General features: G+C 35.0%; 1 protein-coding gene across 10 annotated transcripts in view; it reads left to right on the top strand.

Annotated features, from left to right (window-relative positions):
* The window catches only part of Dlgap1 (DLG associated protein 1), an 882,629-nt gene that overhangs the window by 57,420 nt on the left and 800,474 nt on the right, over positions 1-24,735 (top strand). Inside the window, exon 2 of one of the 10 annotated variants that reach the window (XM_070029505.1) lies at positions 11,151-11,245. The exons of 8 other annotated variants lie outside the window; for them this stretch is intronic. The gene's annotated coding sequence lies outside the window, so the exon portion shown is untranslated. Of the gene's footprint in view, positions 1-11,150; positions 11,250-24,735 lie in introns of all 10 variants that reach the window. One more of the 10 variants, XM_070029503.1, reaches the window with a different exon arrangement.

The raw sequence follows: 24,735 nt of genomic DNA, 5'->3' as shown, positions 1-24,735 counted from the left end.
TCATATATACTTTCTGATCTTCATTTTCATCACCTGTTAGATAATAATGCTTATTTTACAAGAATTCTTATGCTACAAGTGATGAACATAAAGTGAACGCATACAGAGAGATCCTTAAAAACTCATGGCTATCATTTATGACTCATGTGTGCCTAAGGATTTCTGTTCATTGTAGAAGATTACATTTATCTGAAATGCAGACAAGATAATTCATTTGGGGGCAAATAGTTTTTTTTAAATTTAGGAATAAATTTTATATTTCAATGAGTTGTTCAAAAAAAATCACCTTTTCTGAGTTTCTCTATAATAGGTCTCATTTTATCTGTAATACTCTGGCTATCTTGGATGGCTAAACTCTAAATGTTCTTTCCTGTTTTGAGATTTAGTTATTTATCCTAAGCAAACAAATAATAGAAAATTGATTTAAGCAACACAGATGTAAGTAGAGGACAATTCCTCTCTTTCCCACTTCCAGTGTTTTTGAAGTGGATCCTATATTTATATTCCAGTAACGGCAATATTATCTTCACTCCTCATCCCCACTCTCAAATTCCATCAGTTTCAAAATATTTTCTGTAATAGTTATTAAGTTAATAGACATTTCAGGACTGCTAGATCAAGTTGCTAAATGATTTGTGCAGCACAGAGCAGGGCCAGGCATGGGTAATTTCTGCAGCACGTTCACTACATTTGAACACAAACAATTTTCCTTTTGCTGTATTTGACGTCAACTTTTAAGGTGATGGGAAAAGAGAAGAGTGATATTACTAATAAAGTATAAAAGAAATTGCTTTACTGAAGTCTTTTTATTTCTCCCTGTGTTCCTGCACAAAAAAGCAGTGAGGACAAATTAGAATCACCAGTCATTTACATTGGATAAATTTAAGATGATTTAAATAGTTTTTGTTTCAGTTTAGTTTTATTTATTGTTTGCTTTAGTTTGGCATGCCTGAGTTCATAGCCCTGGCTTTATTCACATACTAAAAGTTGATAAATAATTATTGACTTTGATATAGTATTTAATAGTTAATCATCTCCCTTCTCCTTCCCCTTCCCCTTTCCCATCTCCTTCCCCTTCTCCCTTGTGGGTACTGGGGCTTGAACTCAGGGTCTATGCACTATTCCTTAGCTTTTTTGCTTATGGGCGGTGCTTTACCATTAGAGCCACAATTGGAGATGAGATTTTTAATGTACTATATCTTTTTTATTTCTTTTGTATGTTCTTCCCCATATGGTATATCCCCTGTTGTCACTGTATTTGATTTTGATACCCTGGTATTGTATATATATTTATTTGAATTAGCGAAGGGATGGGGAACAAGAGAATGTTGAGACAAAGGACAAGGGGGGAACCAATGCAACGGTGATATTCACAAGACAATATGTTGTCTTGTGGTGGGGGAGGGAAAGTAGGAGAAAAATAAGGGAAGGGGTAATAAGTTTGACAAGAAATGTAATTATTACCTTACTTATGTAACTTAACCCCTCTGTACATCACCTTGACAATAAAAAAAGATAAACTGAAGGGGAAAAAAAGAGATTCAGGAACTTTTCTGTCTCCTGAGTAGCTAGAATTACAGGTGTGAGTCACTAGCACCCAGCTCATATTTCTAAAAGAATATATAAGAGAGCAGCACATATGTGAGTATGTATTCTATCCAATGTTATGTGTCTCCAGTCTGTTTACAATTTACACCACAGGCATCATTAAATATTAAATTTAAGAGTACACAGTAAATTAGAGTTGCATGTTGATGAATGACTGCTGTATAAACTAGCTTTATATTACTATAAAACCTACTTAATAGCCCGACTAAAGCTTATCTTGGAAAATAGTAGATTTAGAAATCTTTACCATTTTAATTCAAATTGTAAATACCAGTGGTTCCTAAAATATAGCCAGCCTAATCTACAAAATTGCCAGTTTATCCTTTTGTATACTAACATTTTTAAATCAATTAAAACTATAATAATAGGTGAAAGTTCCTAATTTAGGCTCTAATAATCCTAGACTCAGCATAATTTTACCCTGTTAGCTTGCTGCTCTACAGCTTAGGGGGGAAAAGCTTCTTGTTACTTCTGTCAATGCATTCAGAAACAAGGACTATACCTTAAGAAAAATATTTGGAGGCTTTAATATTCCATTGCAGTACACAAATTCTTGTTCACAATTTTAAGTGAGCTGTTCAAAGAGGAGGAGTGCAGGATCGTTATAAATAAATATAGTTTCTCTGTACACAAAGGTAATAAATCAAAAATGGTAAATGTTATTATGTAGACTTTAATAATTTAAAATGATTTGTGTTAGAGTTATTACCAGTCAGCTCTCTGTATCTGCAAGACTGAAAATATTCAGAAAACATTGTAGGCGTACTGGTGGGTTTTTTTTTTTTTTCTTGTCATTATTTCCTAGGTGGTACAACAACTCTTCATATAACTTTTATGTTATGTTAAGTATTGTAAGCAAACAAAGATGGTTTAAAATCTATAAAATGATGCATAGAATATAAACACCGTGCTATTTTAGATAAGGGACATTCTCACATCTGCTGCCCTCTGCAGACCTGGTACCAATTCTCAATGGTACTGAAGGCTGACTCTACTCACTCTGACTTGGACATCAAACACTGTGAGGAAGAAAAATGAGCCTTTCAAAACTTAATAGGGAATGCAGTCAAATGGTTGTTATATCCTAGATACTGTGAAAATTATTTATTTACTTTGTGTGAACTACCCTATGGTGAGATATATTAACAAGTAAAGATAGAGAGGCTCTGAGAATTTAAGATCCTCTCTTGATCATGATGGCGAGTGAGTGAACAATGAGATCAGAACTTGGGTGTGTCTGCTTCCAGGAGTTTTATTGTTACTGTTTGACTCTACTCCTTAAATCCATGGTGTCTTTCTCCTTTATTTTTGGTTCTTTCGTACTGTAAATTATTGCATAGACAATATTTTTGTTACTCAGACAGCAAAGTATACAACATAGGTTTGGATAGCTATGAGCCAAGCCTGTTCAGAACTACTTAATTTAGTGAAACACAAACCTTTGCCCCACTTTCTTATCTGGCCTCTGCTTACCTGCGAGGTTAACTCATTCTAGCTCATATGAAGAAGAAAAGGCAGGAGTTTTCTCTTTTGCTCTTTCCTTTGGGCCTTTTGTAATTACTCAAGCCCCAACCTCAGGTCTTATCTTCCCACATGAACCAGCTAAATCGTAGCAGAGGGAAGAACATTTGATTTTGTTTCATAGACACGCAATACCAATCCTATTGTCAGCTATTATAATTTTTCACAAAGTAAAGCACAAGGATCTGTTAATGGCATGATCTTGTGTCGTGTGTGTGTGTGTGTGTGTGTGTGTGTGTGTGTGCGCTGATAGTAGAGCTTGAACTTAGCCTTGAGATTTTGTTTAGCTTTTTTTCACTCAAGTCTAGTGCTCCACCACTTGAGTCCCACTTCTACTTATAGCTTTTTGTTGGTTAATTGGAGATAGCAGTCTCACAGGCTTTTTCTGCTTGGGCTGTCTTTGAATGTCAGTCCTCAGATCCCAGCCTCCTAAGTAGCTATGATTACAGGCACAACTGGTTTCTGGCTTGATCTCATGGGTTTTGTATATGGAAACTTTGTGAATTTGCATTCTTTCATACTTTACACTTTCCTCCTCAGACTTGGGATCAAGTACAGATATAATTGACTAGAAGAATCAAGAGCTTCTTTGTTAGCACATCCAAAGCATTTTTTCTTTATGGGTCTTCCCAGGTCTGCAGCCCATGTGTGAGTCAGAATATCTGGTAGTGTATGTAAGTTATGCTCAGGGTGGCAGTTTATCTGGATTTTGCAAGATGCTTATTTCTTCGGCACAGTAGACCTTGAATCTCACTCAAAGAATGTCTATCGCTTTTCCAATGATAAATGCAGGATGCAGATGGTATTTACCATGATGGTTAAAAACATTATGCTAATTCTAGTTCTAATGTTCTATGTTACTTGGATATTTGCCTAGAAATGTTTTAATGCTTCATCTTGATGTTCAAGTGACAGAAAGTCCCCTCTCTCCCACAGGTTAGCTTTTACAATTTAATAGGTGTTGACTGAAGCAGATTTTGATATATGCTTTGATAGTATTTAAAAACATTAGACTGGGGAAAAATGCCATTTGACCCTTAAAACTACAATACCTTTTTCTAGGTTTGCTAGAAAAAACTTGGCTTCATCTGCCCTGACCCTGCTACCAGCCTACTTTCTAATTAATGACAGTAGTTATAGAGTAACTGCTCTGTGCTCACAAAATTTTAAAAGCAGCAGCACCTGGCTATAGGCAACCCACTGAATTTTCTCACTGAAATAGGTATAGAAATAATGATTATAGAAGTGAACCAAAATCTTGATTGTATTTTAAACCCAGTACTAGATTTTAGGTGAGTTTGTCTTGATTTCTTTTGACCTAGGAGACAGCAATATTCAGCTGCCTATTTTTTTTAGAAAGAGTTACAAGAGTTTAAGATGAAAAAGTGATAAGATTAAGTAAAAAGTAATGCTCACTTGGCTTTTTCTCTTCTGTGCTTTTTATGTTATGTGGCAGTAGGGAAAAATGTGAGCTTAGCTAAGGAACTCCAATGCAATCTGGTATCATTTTGAAACATGTAAAGTTTGCATTGGAACACTTCAAAGTTGTGCATTAAACACAAATGGAAGACTGAAATCAGAACCTGGAAAATTAACATTGAAGTATCTTGGTGAGTTAAAAAGACTGTACTGTTTCCTTTGACCAAATACTATTCTCTGACGATCCTAAGATAGATTATTTCAGGTAACTGGTAGCTCTCGGTACCAAATGGCATATTTCACAGAAACTGGGCCTGCTGAAAATATTCTCAGTTTGTATCTCATTTATGTTTTGCTTACTCGAGATGAGCACTGCTTATTATTAACAAATGAGTACTGAAAGCCCTGGAAAGCATGTCAGAATCCTTGAAGAGAAAAGAAATCTCAAACTGTTACTTATTACTATCATCAAAACCTTACTATTTCCCTTACTGTCAAAATCTTAATTCCTAAAAATGATTTGTTCCTACTTACTTAAAATTGTTACGTGATTCACCGATAAAGAAATTTATATCACAAAGAATAAGTAGTTAAGCAATAAAAGTGAAGTTTTGATTTAAGAGCTTCATTTTCATGAATAATTGAAATATTGCTTTCAAAAAGCAGTTGAAGACAGTGATTGAAGTCATTTCATTTTTAGCTATTTTTTTTCCTCCAAATTCTTGTCCAAGGGACTCTTTTCATGTACAAATGTGTCTTTCTTGTAAGGCTGTCACCCTGTAAATAATTGCTTAGTTTGAAACAAATTCTTCTCAAGATACCAATGAAACAGTAGATAAGGAAAAAAATAAATCAATTTACTTTAAACTTTTTATTATCTCATGTGCCTTCAACAGCTCCTTGCTTCCTCCTGATTAAAGAACAATAAATATTTGGGCAATGATGCTTCTTAAAATTTCACCAAGGGCAGGAGTCAGTACAACAGCAAAACCTATAGCTTCTAGTCAATGGAGACTTTCAAAGTTTATCTGTCTCACAGTAGGACTTACTATCACTTTCCTCTTATGTGATTTTCTTCATATGTACAGAATATTTCTTGTCACCTTGCCATATTCTTCAATATAGTTATCCTTCCTACTCATTCATTCAATAATATTTATTACAGAACTTCCATGGTTGTACTAGGGAATGGAAACTCAAGGAGAGTAAAATGGACATAGAATTACATGCAGAGACATCATGTGCTAGCAAGAAAGACAATAATGAACAGGCAAATGCAAATAAAAATGCTATTCCAAATTAAAATGTCCCTAAGTAAACAAACAATGAGCTTATTTGTACAGAAGAAATTAAATGTGTGATAGAAATCCTAATGGTGGAGTACATTGAATTTTCTGATATATAATGTTATCTTCCTGGGATCTTCTATGACTTCTTTGTATTTCAACTATAAAAGAAAAACTCTATCATTGGAACCTACAGTAAGCTATTAGGATATTCTGATTATACAGTATTACTCTTCCTATCCCACTTTCTGACCTTTTCTCAATCACTGTAAATTTTTACTTTTTATTTCCTATTGATAATTAAACACGTGTACATAATAAAAAATAACGGAGTGGGGAGAAGAGTGGTGCCAGTTAACTAGATGATGAAGTTAGACATATTCAAAGAAATAGCCTTAGAGATGTGACCTATATGTTGACACAGAATTAACTATACAAAGATTCAGAAGTAGAGCCCATTCCAGGTAGAATACAGAATTGCTATGTTTAGGAAGTGTGGAGACTATAGCTGAAATCAAATGAGAGAAGGCATGAGACAAGACACAGAGTGTAAGTATACTAATAAACAGAAATCAGGCATGTGTATCATGAATCACAAAAAAGACTTTGGGCTCTATTTTAAGTGCAAAGGGAAACCAAAAAGTATCAAGTATGCATGTGACACAGTGTAATTTATGTCATAAGGAGACCATTTCTGGAGCTGGGAATGTGGCGTAGTCATAGACTGTGGTTTGCTTGCCTAGCATGCATTGAAGCCCCGGGTTTGATTCCTCAGTACCACATAAACAGAAAAGATCAGAAGTAGTGCTGTGGCTCAAGTGGTAGAGGCTAGCCTTGAGCAAAAGAAGCTCAGGGATAGTTTCTAGGCCCTGAGTTCAAGGCCCAGGACTGGCAAAAGCAGACCATTTCTGATGTTTGAACGAATGCAACTATAGAAAGCTGATAACCATTAGAGGAAGGGGACTGCTCTGAATAATAAAATATGATGCAAGTCTGGAAATAGGATATATAGGGATGTGTGAATGAATTCCTTATGCATTTTAGAGATTGAGTAGATATGATGGTGATGGATTAAGGTAGGAGGTAAAAGGAGAGAAGAGAACAGGATGAATTTTATATTTCTGGTTATAATGATTGGTGCCATAACCAATGAGGGAGAAGCTTGGTATGGGAGCAGCTGGACATCAGGACTTGGTCCTTCCAAGTTTAAAGTATCCTTGAGATACCCACAATGCTAAGGAGAACTGTGAGCTATTAGGTTGTAACTTAAAATTAAGAGTTGTCCTAGGAATATAAAGATAATATTTAAGTTCATAGGCTTCAAAACACCTTTGACTGAGAAGTTATTATAGAGAGACCAATAGATTAGAAAATTTCCTGTCATTTATTAATCTTTAAATTTTGAGCAGGAACACCAATAACAATAAGAGATCATCTAGCATTCTCTTTTGATCTTCTGCTCTTAGAATGACATTTTATAGTGTTTTAACAGATGGCCAAATTCTTTTTCTTCCTCAAGCATCTGAAATGTGAATATAGACTTGGAATAAATAAGACTCTAGCAAATAAGTTCTTTTGAAGGCTAGATCTATGTTAACCACTCTTGAGAAAGCTCTGATATATTATCATTCTGATTTTATGGTTCCAATCACTCAATAAGTGAGGCAATCATTCAGTCCACATGAATGTTAGATAAGTCATCTGGATGTGATTAGTCCCCTCTCTAACACTTCAAGCAGATGGTTATCAGTGGATTGCCAATTGTGCCTCCTAGGCGAATGGTATGTATGTGGGTGTCTTTTTTTCCCTTGCTAATACAATATCAGAAGTTAATAATAAAAGAAATAAGGAAAACATTGGCAATTTATCTACAGTAGTCTCAGTGTTATAGAATTTTTTTTTGGTTTTCTTTACTGATTTTTTTTGTCTTTGTTTATATCTAGCAGGAATGGGAACACTTTTCCAGCCAAGAGCCATTTGGTTGTGTTTAACATCATTTGTGGGCCATCCTAAATTATCTATATGGGCAAATAGACCACAGGACCTTGATGAGGAGCAAATGTGTCCATCTTTCCATGTATCAAAGGATTTCTTAGGCCTTTTACCTCTCATGGCTTACCCTGGCTGAAGGCTTTTTTACCTGCATATGTGTTGTCCTCAGGTTTGTACTCAGGGCCTCATAATTGCTAGGCAAATTCTCTCCCACTTGAGCTATATCCCAAATCCTTTTGCATTTAGTTTATTTTCCATGTATGGTCTTGTACTTCTGCTTACATGTTGTGATTGTGATCCTGCTTCCCTTGTAGCTGATATTATAGGTATGCACTGTCACAGCCAGCCCTACCTAAAAGTTTGTTTTCACTAAAAACTTTAGATGAACTCATTTTTTTTTCTGATGACTCTAATCATTGCCTTTTCACTAGCAATTCCTAACTCTGCTTCTCCAGATTAGGAGTGTTCCCTGAACATAAATTGAGAACCTGCTCTCCTTCGAAATGCTCTATTTAGCCACTAGAATTCTACCTCTCCAGGATTTCCTATCTTTCCCATTTCTTTCCCTTGTTTCATCTATTCCATTGGATAGCCGTCTTTAGCATTGCCTTAACTCCAATTTAAAATGTAATTTTCCCATGGATGTTGCAAAGATCTCTGAATTTATCTTGATGGTTGCACCTTGTTTGTGATCTATCCTCCATGCTTCTGACTGCAGTTCTCCTTAAGTCTCAGTTCTTAATGAAAATTGGCAGAGTCACCTTAGCTTGACAGAGAGACACTTCATTACTCTTCCTTTCTTTATTTAATGTTACTTACAGCCATTCTTTTCTTAAAGATAGGCAGATGCTCTCTGAACTGCAATTGAGTGAACATCATGGAATATACAGCTAACCACAAGCTAAGATTCCTACAATGTTTCTCCAGTAATATCACCATAAGGAACCACCTGCATATGTACAGTCTATTGAAACCAAAACCTGTTTGTTAGTGCATGACAACTTTCCATTTATTTCCATATATTAAGTAAACTTCTATCATATTTCAACTTCTTAGAATCATCTAGTCAATTAGATGGCATTGTTTAAATCTCTACTATAATCTGTAAATTATTTAAATCTCTATTATAACCTGTAAATTATTTAAATATGGTTATGTGTGTATTATTATTTTTTACTCACTTATCTCCTATTTCCTAATGAAGCTATTGTTTTCCTTCTCTTTTTCCTCCTGTCCCCCTCTTCTTCTTGTTCTTTCTGTTTTTGGTGATACTAGGAGATTTGAACTCATAGCCTTATATTTTAATCATGATGTACAACTTCAGCCATAGTCCCAGTCCTTTTTTTATTTTTTAGTTATTTTTACAATAGGGTTTCACATTTTGGCAGGACAGCTTCAAACCACAGTCCTACTACCACGCCTCACACTTAGCTGGGATTACAGACATGAACCACCAGGTCTAGTTTGTTTGAGATGTGGGAGACAAATCTCAGTAGCCAATATTTTTCCTGGCCTATTCTTCAGCCATAATCTTTGTAATACCAACCTTCTAAGCAGCTGGAATTATAGGTATGAACCACTAGTTCAGCCTAAACCATTGAATTCTTTGTCACTATTCAAACAGGCTAATTAAATGCTTTGTAGCCATGTTTGTATAGAGGCCCAATAAATGCCTTTTGACTGATTAAAACCACCTACCTTTCCACTCAACCTTGCCCCATCGTTTCCAAATTCTGTCATCTCTATCCATTCCTAAGGTTTTTATTAGCATAGCAGTGAGAGTTTGTGCAGTTAGAACACAGTGGGTGTTCAATAAATATTCAGGAGGAACAGTGCAATCTCCATTCTCATGGAAATCTCCTCTCACTGGAAAAGGATACTAGAAAGGTAGTTTAGTCTTATTTATCTTTGAGTGTTAAAACTACAATATCTCTCTTTCAGTTTAAACAGTCTTGCTCCACAGATTTTATATTCTAATTATCCTTTTATGCAACTTTTTCTTTATTTGCCTTGTTTCCTTTGCTTTAACTGCCCACTCCTCTATTGTAAGCACAGCTTCATTTACTGTATGTTTATTTTCATCCTTTCATCCTTACATCTTTGGGTGTTCTCTCAGGTAGACATTTTCTAGTGGTCTCAAGAATTGTTACTGTACCATTCCCTAGTCTTTACCTATGGTGGGTTTGCATAATCTGAGGGACAGAGAATAATCCTGCACCTGTCTTCTCATTATCACCCAAGTTACTTCTTAACCAGGTATGTTCTTTAAATCATTTAATCATTAAACATTTATTAAACTATCCAGAGATGAACTTAAAATATGATCTATCGCCATAAGTCTTGCTTCTGTATATTGCTAATGCAGCATTAATTATGATGGACTACAGTTTCATTTAATAATTTGCCATACTCAGTCGACTGTAATATCTGGAGGGGATATTTTAGTCCAAAAGAGGTCATATCTATCATTTTAATCACCCCTGGCCACCAATACACTTAAATACTTTTTGAGGAAATGACTATTAGCTTTCAGACACTTCATTAACCCACTTCAAGACATTTTCCAAGCAGTTAAAGTCTTGATTTTCATCATATATATGTATATATACATACATATACATATATATATATATATATATATATATATATATATATATATACACACACATATATGCTTGCTTGCTTTTCTATGCCCAGAAAGTTTCTTGGAATTTCCTCTAAAGATCTACAGAAACTTCTTATTCTCTACAAAAGAATTTGAACAATAGTATATTATTATGAATTTAGAGACATATTTATTCCAATTACTACACAATTAATATGGGATTATCATGACTGAAGTAATAAAAGTCAAGTGTGAAAAGTGAATTTACTTACTACTTGATTACATTTAAGTGTATTTTTGTTGTGTATCTTGTTTTAGAAGTCTCTAGAGGGCAAAACCTATGAGCATGTATAATTTTTAGTGAAAAGGCTTTCCATTTGTACCATTGTTACTCTGTGCTTTTCATAAGATCCAAATTGCACATTCCAGTGGCTCTTATGCTGTCTGTCTGTCATCTGTCTATAATGCGGTTAAGTTATTCCTGCAGTAACTGCTTCCTGCTAAGGGATAGACAAAATGAATAGATTTAAGTATTATATGTGAATAATACAATAAAAAATAAAAATTAGATACCAGTTTGGTCCTGATTGTGAGAACTCTGATTAGGATATTATAAGAGCTAACGTATCTTGAATGTTGGGGGTGCTGTGCCATGTCTGATTTTGAATCATCACAGAAAAGGTTCCATTGTCTCACCATGCCTTTGGTATTTTCTTTAGTCACAGTTTGCCTGCTGTCTGGTATCATCTGAGAGGACATACAAGAATGTGAAAGTGATACAAAGAAAGGGAAATCTGGTGGTCTACTTGTCAGTGTCAGTAAGTCTATTTCTGGCTTTACCCTCCCTCCCTGGCTGCGGTACAGGCTGCCTAAGCTTTCATTATTACTTATTTTATTGTATTGTATTGTTTTTTTAAAAGTGATTATTTCCATGGCAACAAGGCACTATTCCAGGCATCAGGGAGGCATGACAGCCACAATGGAGTTGGGAATCAGCAAGGAAGATAAAGGGGATGGAGCAAAAAGGAATGGGGCGGGGGGAGTAGGAAGAACTCTGACAGCAAAGATGCAGGTATTCCAGAGAGTATTGAAGATGTTCTAATTTCTATTGCAGCTAATGGAAATTTTTACTTCATTTGTGTTTACTAGGTCAGTGAATAAGATAACTAGGGGTTTGTTTATTTTCAAACAATGCAAAAAAAAAAAAAGTAGAACACTCTCCCAAGATGACATTGCTGCTTAAGGCACAAGGTTTAGATATCACACAACACTAGTAAGCAGTCTTCTTCATCTGGCTTCCCTGACATCCTTAACTGTTTTGTTATGCAATTGAAGATACACATATAGAGAGCTTGATCTGCAGGCAGCAAAACAGAACAAATTTCCATTGTGGTAAAGGTACTTACTATCTTCCAAGATGAGGGAATAAAACTCTTTTGATGGCTGGGATATAATATAGAAAAATACATTAATTCTTGCTATTATATATAGTCTGTAAGCAAAGTGAACTGCAATTAAAACTAGACTAGACCAGTAATTATAAAACTTTCTGAGCTACTTGATTACTTCCTAAGGTTGTTATGATGGTAAATCAATTTTAACCTATTAATTTGGTAACTTTTCTGTTAAGAGGGAAAGGTCTTAAATTTATAGTTAATGTTTGCACTTACCTTCAGAATGGAAACTTAAAAAAAAAAAGTCATCTCTGAGCTAGGCACTGGTGGCTCAGGCCTGTAATCCTAGCTACTCAGGAGGCTGAAATCCTGCCTGGGCAGTAAAGTCTGTGAGACTCTTTTATTTTCCAGTTAACCACCAGAAGAGCAGAAGTAGCCACTGTAGCTCAAGTGGTAGAGTGCTCCCCTTGAGCTGAAGAGCTGAGGGATAGTGCCCACACTCAGAATTCAAGCCTCACAATCAACCAAAAAAAAAAGTTATCTCTGCATTTGCTGAAAATGTGGTGGACGATAAAGTTGATCTTAGGTAGGACAGACATTTGCTGTTCGTTATTCATGAGAAGGAATTTTGAAGTATAAGTTCGGTTCTGCCACTGGCACTTGACTTTGGAGGGTGCCCCATTTCAGTTGACTTGAGATGTTTTGGGAAATGCAAAGTGCTTGTTTCTACAGGGAGGGATTCATCATTGTGTGTACAACTATTCTGTTTAGAAGTGATTTTGGCTCTTGCACATCTTTTTTAGCAGAGTGAAATATGTTTTTTGCTCATATATTCCTTTACACGAATTCAGAGGTCTTTTTACTTATTAAATGGTAGCCACTGAAATGGTACACTTAATGTTTTCCCTCGTGTTTGTAGCATTTATATACATGTAATTTAGGTTCAAGTGGAGATGGAATGATTTAGCTTTTTCCATCAATATCATGATATTTGGCCTTTTCATTTTGCTAGTTATTTGAGCTCTTAGTGTTCTAAACAGCACAGTCCCAAAAAATTCTACTTTTTCCTCATATGATAAACATCTCCATGAAGTATACACTCTCCTAGTTGTATGAATGGGTATAGTTAGTTTTCTACATATCCAAAACATAGCTTGTACAATGCTTCATTATCTTAGAATGAATGAATTCTAGCTCATAGTCTAGTTTTATTTCTAGTACAAGGGTTTTTATTTTGTAAAACTAGACAGATACCTTACATCTCAATTCCATTATGATTTACCTTCAAATTTTAATTATACAAAGAAAAAGAAAATACATGTAATGGAAACCATGAAAATCTTGTTAATACATTGAATATTTTAAGATCAAGTATGTGATATTTTACTCATTAATAAATATGCTTACAGGGCAGTTGAATTTTAAAAGTTTAAATTCCAGATATAATGACTCTATAATTAGATGAATATTACATTATTTTCCAGGTCATATTTTAATGTTTTTGTTCTGTTTGGAATATGAGTCAGGAATTGTCAGGACATTTAGCATTTTTATTTTTTATTTATTTATTTTTTTTGGGGGGGGGGGAGTCCGATTGTGAGGCCTAAACTCTGGGCCTGGGCGCTGTCCTTCAGCTCTCCAGCTCAAGGCTAGCGCTCTACCACTTGAGCCACAGCGCCACTTCCGGCTTTTTTAATTTTTGCTTATGTGGTGCTGAGGAAGTGAACCCAGGGCCTCATGCATGCAAGGCAAGCGCTCTACCACTGAGCCACCTTCCCAGCCCCATTTAGCATTTTTAAGAAAGAATGAAGATAACTTCCAATTTCTTTGTTAAACTTTGTTTGGCAGATTAATTACTTGATCACTATTAAAAGTCATGTGGTGAAAAGAAGTGGCTAGAAATTTTGTATAAATTCTGAATCTAGTTACTGAAGTATACTGGCTGCCCCTATACACATTGTTTTGTTTTCAAGGTAATGAGTTTTTCTGAAACTGAAATTGTGCACTGTGTTGCCTATATTGTTGAAATGTAGTGTCAAATTTGTTTGATTTAAACAATTTCAGGAAAAGAATTTATTTTTTCTTTATTAAGCTCGTATTATATCCTAGACATTATACCATAGGTGGAATTGTATACATGTGAGATAGCATAATTACAAAATAAGTTGTATAGAATAGATTTCGTTCTTATGTGTCCGATACTAAAAATAGATTAGCATTAAACATAATTAAGTTATTTTTACTGTAAAGGTGATATACAGAGAGGTCACAGTTACATAGGTCAGGTAATGAGTACATTTGTTTTTGAACAATGTCAGATTTTTTTTCTCTTTCTTCCAGTTTTTTTTCCTTCCAACCTCTTCCCCCACACATTGTATAGTTCATTTTCAACGTAGTATCTAGTGCATATCACTGGTGCATTTGTTCACCTTTTGTCTCATCATTTCTCTTTCCTTCCCCACAACTAGATTAGCATTCTTATCCTTGAGTGTTAGGAAGAAAATCTTTTATTTAAAATAATGAGCTAAAGATCAGAAATGCTGAAGATTTCTTTAAAAATAGCAATGTCTATGAAACACATGACTTCTCAGTTCACCACCTACTCTGTGTGTGTGGGGGGGGGGGGTCATAAAGTTATTTCACCTTATGAATAGCCATCTTAGTTTGTGTATGTGTACTCCGAGATGTTTATACAAGAAAATCACATAACTATGCATTTCTCGGACTATATCCCATGATCAAGTAATGTACACCAGTAATTGGTTCTCCTGCAAATTTCTTCCTGATGTTTAATTAGTGGTTTATTAAAGAACTTTACTTGGCCAGGCATCAGTTTGAAGCTGGCCTGACCAGGAAAGTCAGAGAGACTCTTATTTCCAATTAGTCAGCAAAATGCCAGAAGTGGAGCAATGGCTCAAGTGGTAGTGCACCGATTTTGAGCCAAAAAGCTCAGTACAGTACCCAGGCCCTGAGTTCAAACCCCAACACCAGCAAGAAGAGCAAAAGAAAAAGGTGGGGTGGGGGACAGGGGGGAGAAAGGGAGGAAAAGAAGAAAAGAAAACTTTACAAAACAATTTCATATTGAATTACAATAATTAACAATAACACAAAGCTATATGTTTTGTTTTGCTTTGGGTCAGCCGTGGGGCTTGAACTCTGGGCTTGGATGCTGTCCCTCAGTTCTTCAGTTCAAGGAGCAAGCTCTACCACTTGAGTTACAGCGCCACTTCAGGTTTTCTGGAGGTTAATTGGAGATAAGAGTCTCATGGACTTTCCTGCCTGGGCTGGTTTTGAACCTGATCTTCAGATCTCAATCTCCTGAGTGGTTACGATTATAGGCATGAGCCACGGCCTCTGGCTAGCTGTATATTCTTATTGGGTACAGAGTTGGCTTTTTTCCCTCATGGTCAATAAGTTTTCTTTAAAAACTGAAAAACTGAAATAAAATTCAGCAACTTATAATGTGGAATAAAAATAGAGTTTAATAATGGTGAACCTATACTGAGTGATTAATAGTCCTAACTTTTTCAGAGTACTACAAACCTAAAAGAAAATTGGTACAATGATCATCATTATGAATACATGTGCAGACATTAGAAACTCATTGAGGTATGATTGAAAATTGAGTCAGAGTTCACTGAGTATGGCCAGGAAATGCAGTCCAGGTACATTTGTGTGTAGAGCCTGGGCTGTTGATCACTCCACTCTACTGGATAACCATAAAACACTTAGTAAAGAAGGCATCGCAAGACAGAATGAAGAAAACCTTAGGTATGAAATGATAGAAGAGCATAATTGATGCTTTGAAGATAGGGATTTTTACTTCATTCCATGGCAAGTTACTTTTTATGGTTTTGAGCTAACTATGAAATTTATTAAACAGTACCTGTGAACTGTTGCTTTCAAAATATGCTACCTGATTTCTATGAATGCATATATTATGGTAAAATGCACTATGAGGTATTTATGATTGTTTTTTCATTTAAAACTATTTTTTTAATCTATCACCTATCTGTACACCTACCTTTCTAATGGTCTCTGAAAACAATTTTAAGTGCAGTTCAATAGAAAAATAGCCATACTTTTCTTAAACTTCTATTCCTTACAGAGCTAGTCACACTAATTTTAATGTAGGGATATTTTTTAGTGAACCATTTTTCAACCATTTTATATAGTACCTGCCAAATATCTTTGAATAAAATTAGCTACCTAGGAAATACTACCTGATAAAGCACTGGAAATAAATCATTATTAGAAATTGAATTAGTATTATTGATTATAGTATTATTTATTATTGCTTGAAGCTCCTTTAATTTAAAATGCATTTACCTTATACCTGAACACAAATACTTTAATCAGACCAGTAATAAGGGAAATTTCATGCATGCACCAGAGTAGAACTGACCTGATTGCTGCATCTTTAAGGTGCTGTCTGGAATATACTTCAGGAGAGGCTGAGTGTCCATGCCAGAACAGAGGTCATATGACAAATACATTCATCACTGTTTTGTCTGAATAAAGGAAAAGAGATTAGCCAATTAGCATACAGGTCAAGAGCTGAGATCCTGGGAAACATATGAATGATATGGCAAAGCCTAAGAGGAATGGAAAAATAGGAAGTCAGATGTTAATTAACTTCTGACCACCTGTCAGATTTACATTTTCCTCTCAGAGATATTTCCTAAATGTGAAGGTTGGTGTGTCTCTTGAGACTTGAAGCATGTCAAAAATGTAATCAGCATGTACACAGATCATCTTTACTAGATGAGAAGAGGAAGTGATTTGTGAGAAAGAATAGAGGTAAAATGATGCACTGAAATATATTTTCTCTGTTTTCTCTTCTGATCATCTTCTACTTTCATTTTGCTTGTGATTTATAATCTCCAACCAAAGACAAATGCTCATGATTCTTCTCTTGTACCTCCTGCATTGGCAACTTCTTAAGGTCAATTTATTTTTGAACAAGATAGTTAGTTTACTATGTTTTATAGAAACTAAAGTAGAATATTTTTTCAGCATGTTTCTTTGATTTCACCAGAGAGTAGTCCTCAGAATCTATTGATTTTTTTCATATTTCAAAATAGACTTAAAATTTGGAGTATATAGTATCTTCTTTCATTTAAATATTTCATTGGATCTTAATGTCTTATATTAGAAAGTGCACTTATGCTACTTACTTTCATTCAGTGGGATTTAGTTGTCTATAAGATGTGCTCTAAGCAATTCAATGTATTTCTTGAATGCCTACTTAGTTCTCAACACTAGAAAGTTCTAAGGAAGTGGAACACTTTTCCTCTACTCTAAAGAAATTTCAAATGTAGTGAGTTATATCTTGACAAAGTTACTGTTTTACATGTGAAAATTTCTCCTACCTATAAGTTATGTGCAGACTTCGGTGAGGGGTCATCTGGAGTGAATTGGCATTGAGTCCTTGGTCTTTTGTAGAATTCCAGAAAAAAAGGAATTTTAGTACTCCTTGAAAGTTGAGTAGACTTCTAGTTTGGTAGAAGGACAATCTAAGGGACAGACACAGAAGACCAGAAAACCAGTCAAATTAATTGCTCTAGGAAAATACTTTTTTATTATTATCTTTAAGTAGTTGTGTAAAGGAATTGCCATGTAACAAAGTAGTTTATGAATACAATATATCTTTATCAGTGTTACCCCTTTCAACATTCTCATCTATACCTCCCCAGCTCATCCAATTTTTTCTTAAAGAAACGGTAATAGTGAGTTGAGTACTGGTGGGTCACACGTGATCTTAGCTACCTAGAAGGGTGAGATCCTAAGTAGCTAGGATTTGTGTCCTCTCCTCAGTCCTTACCTTGTTCTCATTTTCATTTGGGTTTTGTTTCTGTGCTAAATAATTAGTGCATGTAGTAAATAATTAGTACATTAACAATGTAGTACAATAGTGCTAGCAGCTTAATTCTGCTTGAATTTCCATCTCCAAAATGTAATAGTAGTTGACTTGGTCTTGGATTCTACCTATTTTTAGGTACCTATTATCAGGATAGGATTGGTTTACATTATAAAGAAGAGATTGCCATTTAAGCCAACTAATCATCTGTGATCACAGTGAATGAGACCATTGTGTGAACACATACAAAAAGTAGTCTTTGGAGGGAAATGGTGGGATATATAGCTTTCAAGAAGCTCTCAGAAAGAAGAACATGGCTGAGGAGGAAATCTGAGTTTGTTAAAGCTGAAGTAAATAGAACAGTGGTTTGGGGTTCACCAAAAAGTGTTTATGGAATTATAAACTAACCAAGGTCTTTTGAGGGAAAACACACTGAAGAAGAATAGAAAATAAAAATGGCATTAAGCACAAGAAGCCAGAATAATTTAGAGTGCATGTTGAGTATTAACCATGTTAGGTCTTTCCATACCAAGCCTGGTGGGGCGTGGGGGTGGCCTTCTGGAACCCCTACTCAATCCACAAGCACATCAAGAAGTTTTTATTTTGTTGTTGTTGCTGTTGTTTTGGTTTTCAGTTTTGCTTTTATTTTAACTCAGTTTGTAGATTTATTAATTGTGCAAATGAATGAATGTCACTATGAGATTTCCATTCATACATAGACCATGCTTCGATCACATTCACCCTCATTCCTCCCCTCTCAGACCCTCTCTTCTCCACTTCTCTCACTGGTCCTCTTCCCTATGATGGAAGGTACCTCTTGATTTTGTCTTAAGGTAGCAAACTTACCTACCAATCATATATGACTGTGAAATCTCCTTCAATTGAGTATTACTTCTATTATCTGCACTTATTCTATCTTTATATATTTAATTATTCTGCACTACTTTGTGATTAACAAATTCATCTATTGCATAACTCCTGTTAATTTGTCTTTTAAACTTTCAGTTGAAAAGTGATACAGAGCACATGTTTGTTGTAAAAGGTTCAAACAACAAAACTAAATGTGAAATACAAAAATATTTGTTCTTAGCTTTTACCTAGTCTCATCACCCCATCTTCCATTCAACCATCAGCATTTACTATAGATGATCATAATTTTCATATTATTCTAGAATGCTTCTCTGAAATATAGACAGCTGGCCCTCAGGATGTGAAGGTCTACATCTGCTGATATGACAAACTACAGATAAATATTCAAAAAATAGTATGTCTGTATTGAATATGTATAGACTTTCTTCTTTCTTGTCACCATTACCTAAATAATAAATTATAGCAGCTACTGATGTAGTATTTACATTATATGAAGTGTTATAAATAATCTAGTGTTGATTTAAAGTATACAGGAGGATGTGTGTTGGTTATATGCAAATATTATGCATTTTATATACAGGACTTTGTATCCATAGATTTTAGTTTCTTTAGTCCTGAAGTCAATCTCCATAGATACCAGGAGATGTTGTTGGTGTTATGCTTGCAGACTCTCAGTCAGGTATACACAGATGCATTCACACACACACACACACACACACACACACACACACACACACACACACACACACACACACACACACACACACACACACACACAGAGTTTATATAATTTTGTAAAAGAGATTTAATTTAGTCATTGTCCTAAAGTCATGTTCAGTAAGTGTTAAGGATGTTTGTTATACACATTCTAGCAATTTTTATGCATATGTAATTATGCTTACAGATGATTGACTCCTAATTGTTGAGGGTTTTTCTTCTTTTTTTGCTAGTCCTGGAGCTTGAACTCATGGCCTGGGTGCTGTCCCTGAGCCTCTGGTTTCCCAAGGCTAGCATTCTACCACTTGAACCACCGTACCACTTCTGGCTTTTTCTGAGTAGTTTATTAGCGTTATTTCTCATGGACTTTTCTGCCCAGTCTGGCTTCGAATCACTGTCCTCAGATCTCAGCCTCTTGTGTAGCTAGGATTACAGGCATTAGCCACTGGCACCAGGCTGAGATTTTTTTTCTTTTTATCAAAGATAAATATTCTTTAAATTTTGATGAATACAGCTAAAAAGCCTTCCAAAAGAAAGTAGCAATTTGTACTTCCACCAAGTGTGAGATCACTCCTTTTCTCTTCTTTCACCTATTTGATTAAGAATTTTTCCCGTGGCATCCTTTAAACATTCCTATATTGCTTCAGTGGAGTAGATTATATGTTTTAGAAGAAAGTAATAATTTATATGTCACAAAATAAGAATGATATAAAACACTTTTCATGAGTGATTGAAGAGGAAATTAATTTAAAAATCTGAGGAATGTTATCTCTTCAACAGAAGTTGTTTATCCTTTAAAGGAAATGTTTACTACTCATCTCACTGATATGGAAATATGTTCCATATTTTCCAGAAGAATATGGCCAATGACTAAATGCTTTAGAGCATTTGTAAGTAATTGACATTTTGAAGCAATGTATTTATATTAAAAATAATTCAAAGCTAAATAATAAACTTAGACAAATAGATGACTCCTTTTCAATGTTGAATTTAGTCTTCTTATAAAGATTAAAATGGTAGGCAATGCTGTCTCAGTTTTGAAAAATGTAGCTGAAGTGCAATGCTGGCCTACTCTTATCCTTTTCTACATCTAGGATTAATGCAAACACCTAAAATCAGGACACTGTTTTATTTGGAGTAAGCATTTAATGAATCTGTCAAAAAAAATTGTATTACATTTACCGAGTGTTCAATGATGGAAATGTAGCCATTGACAAAGTCTTTACCAAGTCCTTAAAAATCACTCAAGTGCATCCTGACTTTGTTGTTGAAATGTTTGTAATAGATTGAGGTCCATTTATTTAGAAAATTTCCTGTTGATACTAATTACAGTTTGTCTAGAACAAATATTTCTGAAATTGGTGAGTATTCATTCCTAAGCAGTGGCAAAGATCATAGTCTTGAGATTGGAACAGTAGCATTCCTCTCCACTGAAATTGTGGTAAACATAAATTCAGATAACAATTGTAATTGTATAAAGGTTTATAGAGTAACGCAAAGGGAAGAAACCACAGAATTCAGCTATTTCTACATAAATTCCACTAAGAGAGTTGTGGTTTTACATCATCAATAATGTAATCAGATAGTTCTCTAGATCAAAGAGAACAGGTTATGGAACTAGAGTGTATAATAGAAGCAATTTCTGCATATTTCAAGAAGACAATTGTAGTAATTTGTGTTCCAAAAGAATGATAGTAGCAACCTTAATCCCCATATAGCAATTGAAACCATCTACTATACATGCAATTACATTTGTGCTTGTTTCAGGCAGTTTTTTGATATTTTCTGTGACCAAATATTACTTGTTTTTAGTTTGTTTTATAGTCTCCTGAAAGAAGAATCTATAGATTTACTATTTTCTATGTAATCATGGTGGTATATTATAAACCAAAGCTGCCTGTTTTCGCCAATGGTCCATACAGCAACATCTAGAAACTATGAGTTTAAACTAATTATGAATATCATTTAAAAACTGCAAGTTGATGATGAAAAAATGTTTATAGTTATAAACAATAGCTCCATAGATACTAGTCTCAAACTATTAACTGGAAATAAGGATTGGCTAGGCTTGAAGAAAACAGAGGTTTTTATAATGTTCTGATTGCCGTTATTCCATTTTTTCTTTGTTTTTTCCCACTCCCCCCTTTTGTTTATGCCGTGTTGTCACTATGTTTGATTCCTGTACCTTTGTCTTGTGTATAATTTTATCTGATTAGGGAAGGGAAGGGGAATCACAAAATGGTGGGACAAAGAGTGAACCAATCAATGCAACAGTGATACTCATTAAACACTATGTTGGAAATGAACTTTACAACTTTGTGGGGAGGGGAGTCAGTGAGGAAAGTGAAAGAAAACAAGGGAGGGAGTAACACTGTTCAAAAAGAAATGTAAGGTAATCTTATGTAACTGTAACCTCTCTGTACATTACCTTTACAATAAAAAAGCAGATTAAATTCAACTCTCAGACTATAATGAGAATACTTTCATTCTTTCCCTGTTTATTATTAATAAGTTTTTATTATGAAAATACTATACAGAGGGGTTACAATTACATGAGCAAGGTAATGAGTACATTTCTTATCAAGCATTGTTGCCTCCTCCTTTGTTTTTCCCTTACCATCCCTGCCTTCCCATCTCCATGACTACACTCCCCCCAAAGTTGTAAAGTTCATTTTTTTGACATAGCACCTTGTACATTTCATTGTTCTTTTGCTTTTTATTCAACTTAAGTCTTTGTACAGATCCTTCCTGAGATGCCAATCTGCTGTATGCTGTAAGTAGCGCTAGTGTGATCTATAGTCATGAATCCCTCTCAGTCCGCACAGGCTTCTGTAGTGTGTAGGATATGCAGCAAAAAGACAGGAATAATGTTGTGTTAACTGCTTTTATGGTGATGTTGAAATCAGATCTGTTTTGGAATCTTTCATATATCAAACAATGCTTAGAAATCATTTCAAAGGATATAGCTTTGGACTTAGGTTAGTTGGTGTTTTGAAACACTTAGGTTTTGAAAACCAACCATTAGCACAAAGGAAACCAACTACTGTTTGAGGACTATATATATATTGTAGCCACAGGGTACAAGTAAATAGTTTGTGATTTTTTTTCTGCTGATTGACATTGGACAGAATGATGATGTTGAGCCTCAAAGAGGATTAGAAGTATCAAGAAATGTAAAATTTGGGATTAATTTATTCACCTCATCCAAATAGTGTTTGTATTTAGAATGCTATTCTATATCTGTTCCTTATCAGTATTCATTTATTAATATTTCACTAAAATATATCTGGAACTAGTGGATTAAAACTCAAATCAATAGAAATTCATGGTATAACAGTACATTTTTATCTAAAAAAGGGAAGGAAACCAATATTCAGTTAATAAGCATATACAATGCAGTTTAATTTCTGGATTTTTCTCCCAACATTATGGTGATTTGATTTTCTTTTTTTTTGTGAATTATACATAATTTTTTTTTGGGGGGAGTGCTGGTTCTGATGCTTTAACTCAGTGCCTGGACGCTCAAAGCTAGAGCTCTACCCTCATCAGCCATACCCTCATCACTTCCAGCTTTTTTGGGTGGTTAATTGGAGATAAGAGTCTCATGGTAGAATTTTCTACCTGAACTTTAATCCTCAGATCTCAGACTCCTGAGTAGCTGAGATTACAGGCCTGAGCCACCAATGCCTAGCTATGCATACAGATTTGTTCACTTTAGATGTGATTAATCCTAACCCTCCTCCCCTTCCTTTAAGGAGTTTTTTTCTTGATTTCATTATACTATTTTATTTTAGAGTTATGTTTTTTTGTTTTTTAAAAAAGTTTATTGTAAAAATACTGTACAGAGGGGTTACAATTACATGGTCAAGATAATGAGTACATTTCTTATCAAGCATTGTAGCTTCCTCCTTTGTTTCCCCTTCCCATCCCTTCCCATCCTCTCCCCGCCCCCCCACCCAATCCTCCCTGCTCCCCCCACACCAAAGTTGTAAAGTTCAATTTCAACATAATGACTTGTACATCTCATTGTTGCAAAGAGCAATAAAGAGGAAGTGAATTTGATCAAAGTACATTATTTACATGTTAGAAATATAATCAAATGCCTTTGTTCAATTAATTATGCTAATAAAGAAAATCTTAAAAATAAATTGTCAATATATTTATTAAAAAATAAATTATTGTACAAATATAAAATGTTTTCCATAGGTTCATCACAGAACAATTTATAGTAGCTTCTATCTGGTATCCAACTAAAATTCAGGGACATTTCAAATAAACCAAGATTTGTCATGAAAAAAAATGTGAGTAATCCTCTACCTAAAAGGGAAAAATTGATGTTTTAAATTTTTCTTTTTTTGGGGGGGGGGTCTGGTCATGGGGCCTGAACTCTGGGCCTGGGCACTGTCCCTCAGCTCTTCAGCTCAAGGCTAGCACTCTACCAATTGAGCCACAGTGTCACTTCCGGCTTTTTTCTTTTTGCTTATGTGGTGCTGGGGAATCGAACCCAGGCCCTCAGGCATACAAGGCAAGCGCTCTACCACTGAGCCACCTTCCAGCCCCTATTTTAAATTTTTCTTTTTTTGTGTGTGTGTGAAAAAAACTGTACAGAGGGGTTACAATTACATGGGCAAGATAATGAGTACATTTCTTATCAAGCATTGTAACCTCCTCCTTTGTTTCCCCTTCCCATCCCTTCCAAGCCTGCCCCCCCCACCAAATCCTCCCCCCATGCCTTCACCAAAGTTGTAAAGTTTGTTTTCGACATGACAACTTGTACTTCTCATTGTTGCAACGGGTCCGCCTGTATCCTTATTTTTCTAATCACTATTCCTATTAATAATAGTTAAATGTTGTGTATCTCCTACATTTTCATTTTTTTATTTTCCTTCTTTTTTCTTGTTATCTTTATGTATCTATATAAAGGCATTCCCATTTAACTGTTTATGTACACAATATATCTTGATCAATGTCCCCTCTTTCAACATTCTCACCACCCTCCGCTTCCCTCACTCTTCTTAGTTTTCAAGGATATGCACACACATGCACATACACACACACATATACACACGCATCATACTTTGCTGCATTCTCACCTACTTCTCCTCATTTGTCTAGCACTTTCCACTTGACCCAACAACCCTTTAGAGTACCAGTTTCCTGGTTTTTATTCTGCTTAACTTTGAGTTTTGCCTTTCTAAGGATTTCCTTCATGTTTCACTTAATACATTTATATACACTTCTATAGCACTGGATGTATTTGGTTACAATTTTATAAGCTCAGTCTGCTTCCACATAGAAAGGAAAACAGGGATCCTTTGTCTCTCTGAGCCTGACTTAGCTCACTTAACATCATTTTTCCATTTCTCTACCTTGCTGCTTCACCACTTTTCTCAACAGCAAATTATCTTCAGATTTGTCTTTTTACTGGCAAATACATGTTGAGTCACTATTATTTGATTTATT

Source organism: Dipodomys merriami, unplaced genomic scaffold (assembly GCF_024711535.1).
Source record: "Dipodomys merriami isolate MVZ:Mamm:240054 unplaced genomic scaffold, mDipMer1.0.p SCAF_2, whole genome shotgun sequence".
NCBI lineage: Eukaryota > Metazoa > Chordata > Mammalia > Rodentia > Heteromyidae > Dipodomys > Dipodomys merriami.
This window is presented reverse-complemented; position numbering and strand designations above follow the sequence as displayed.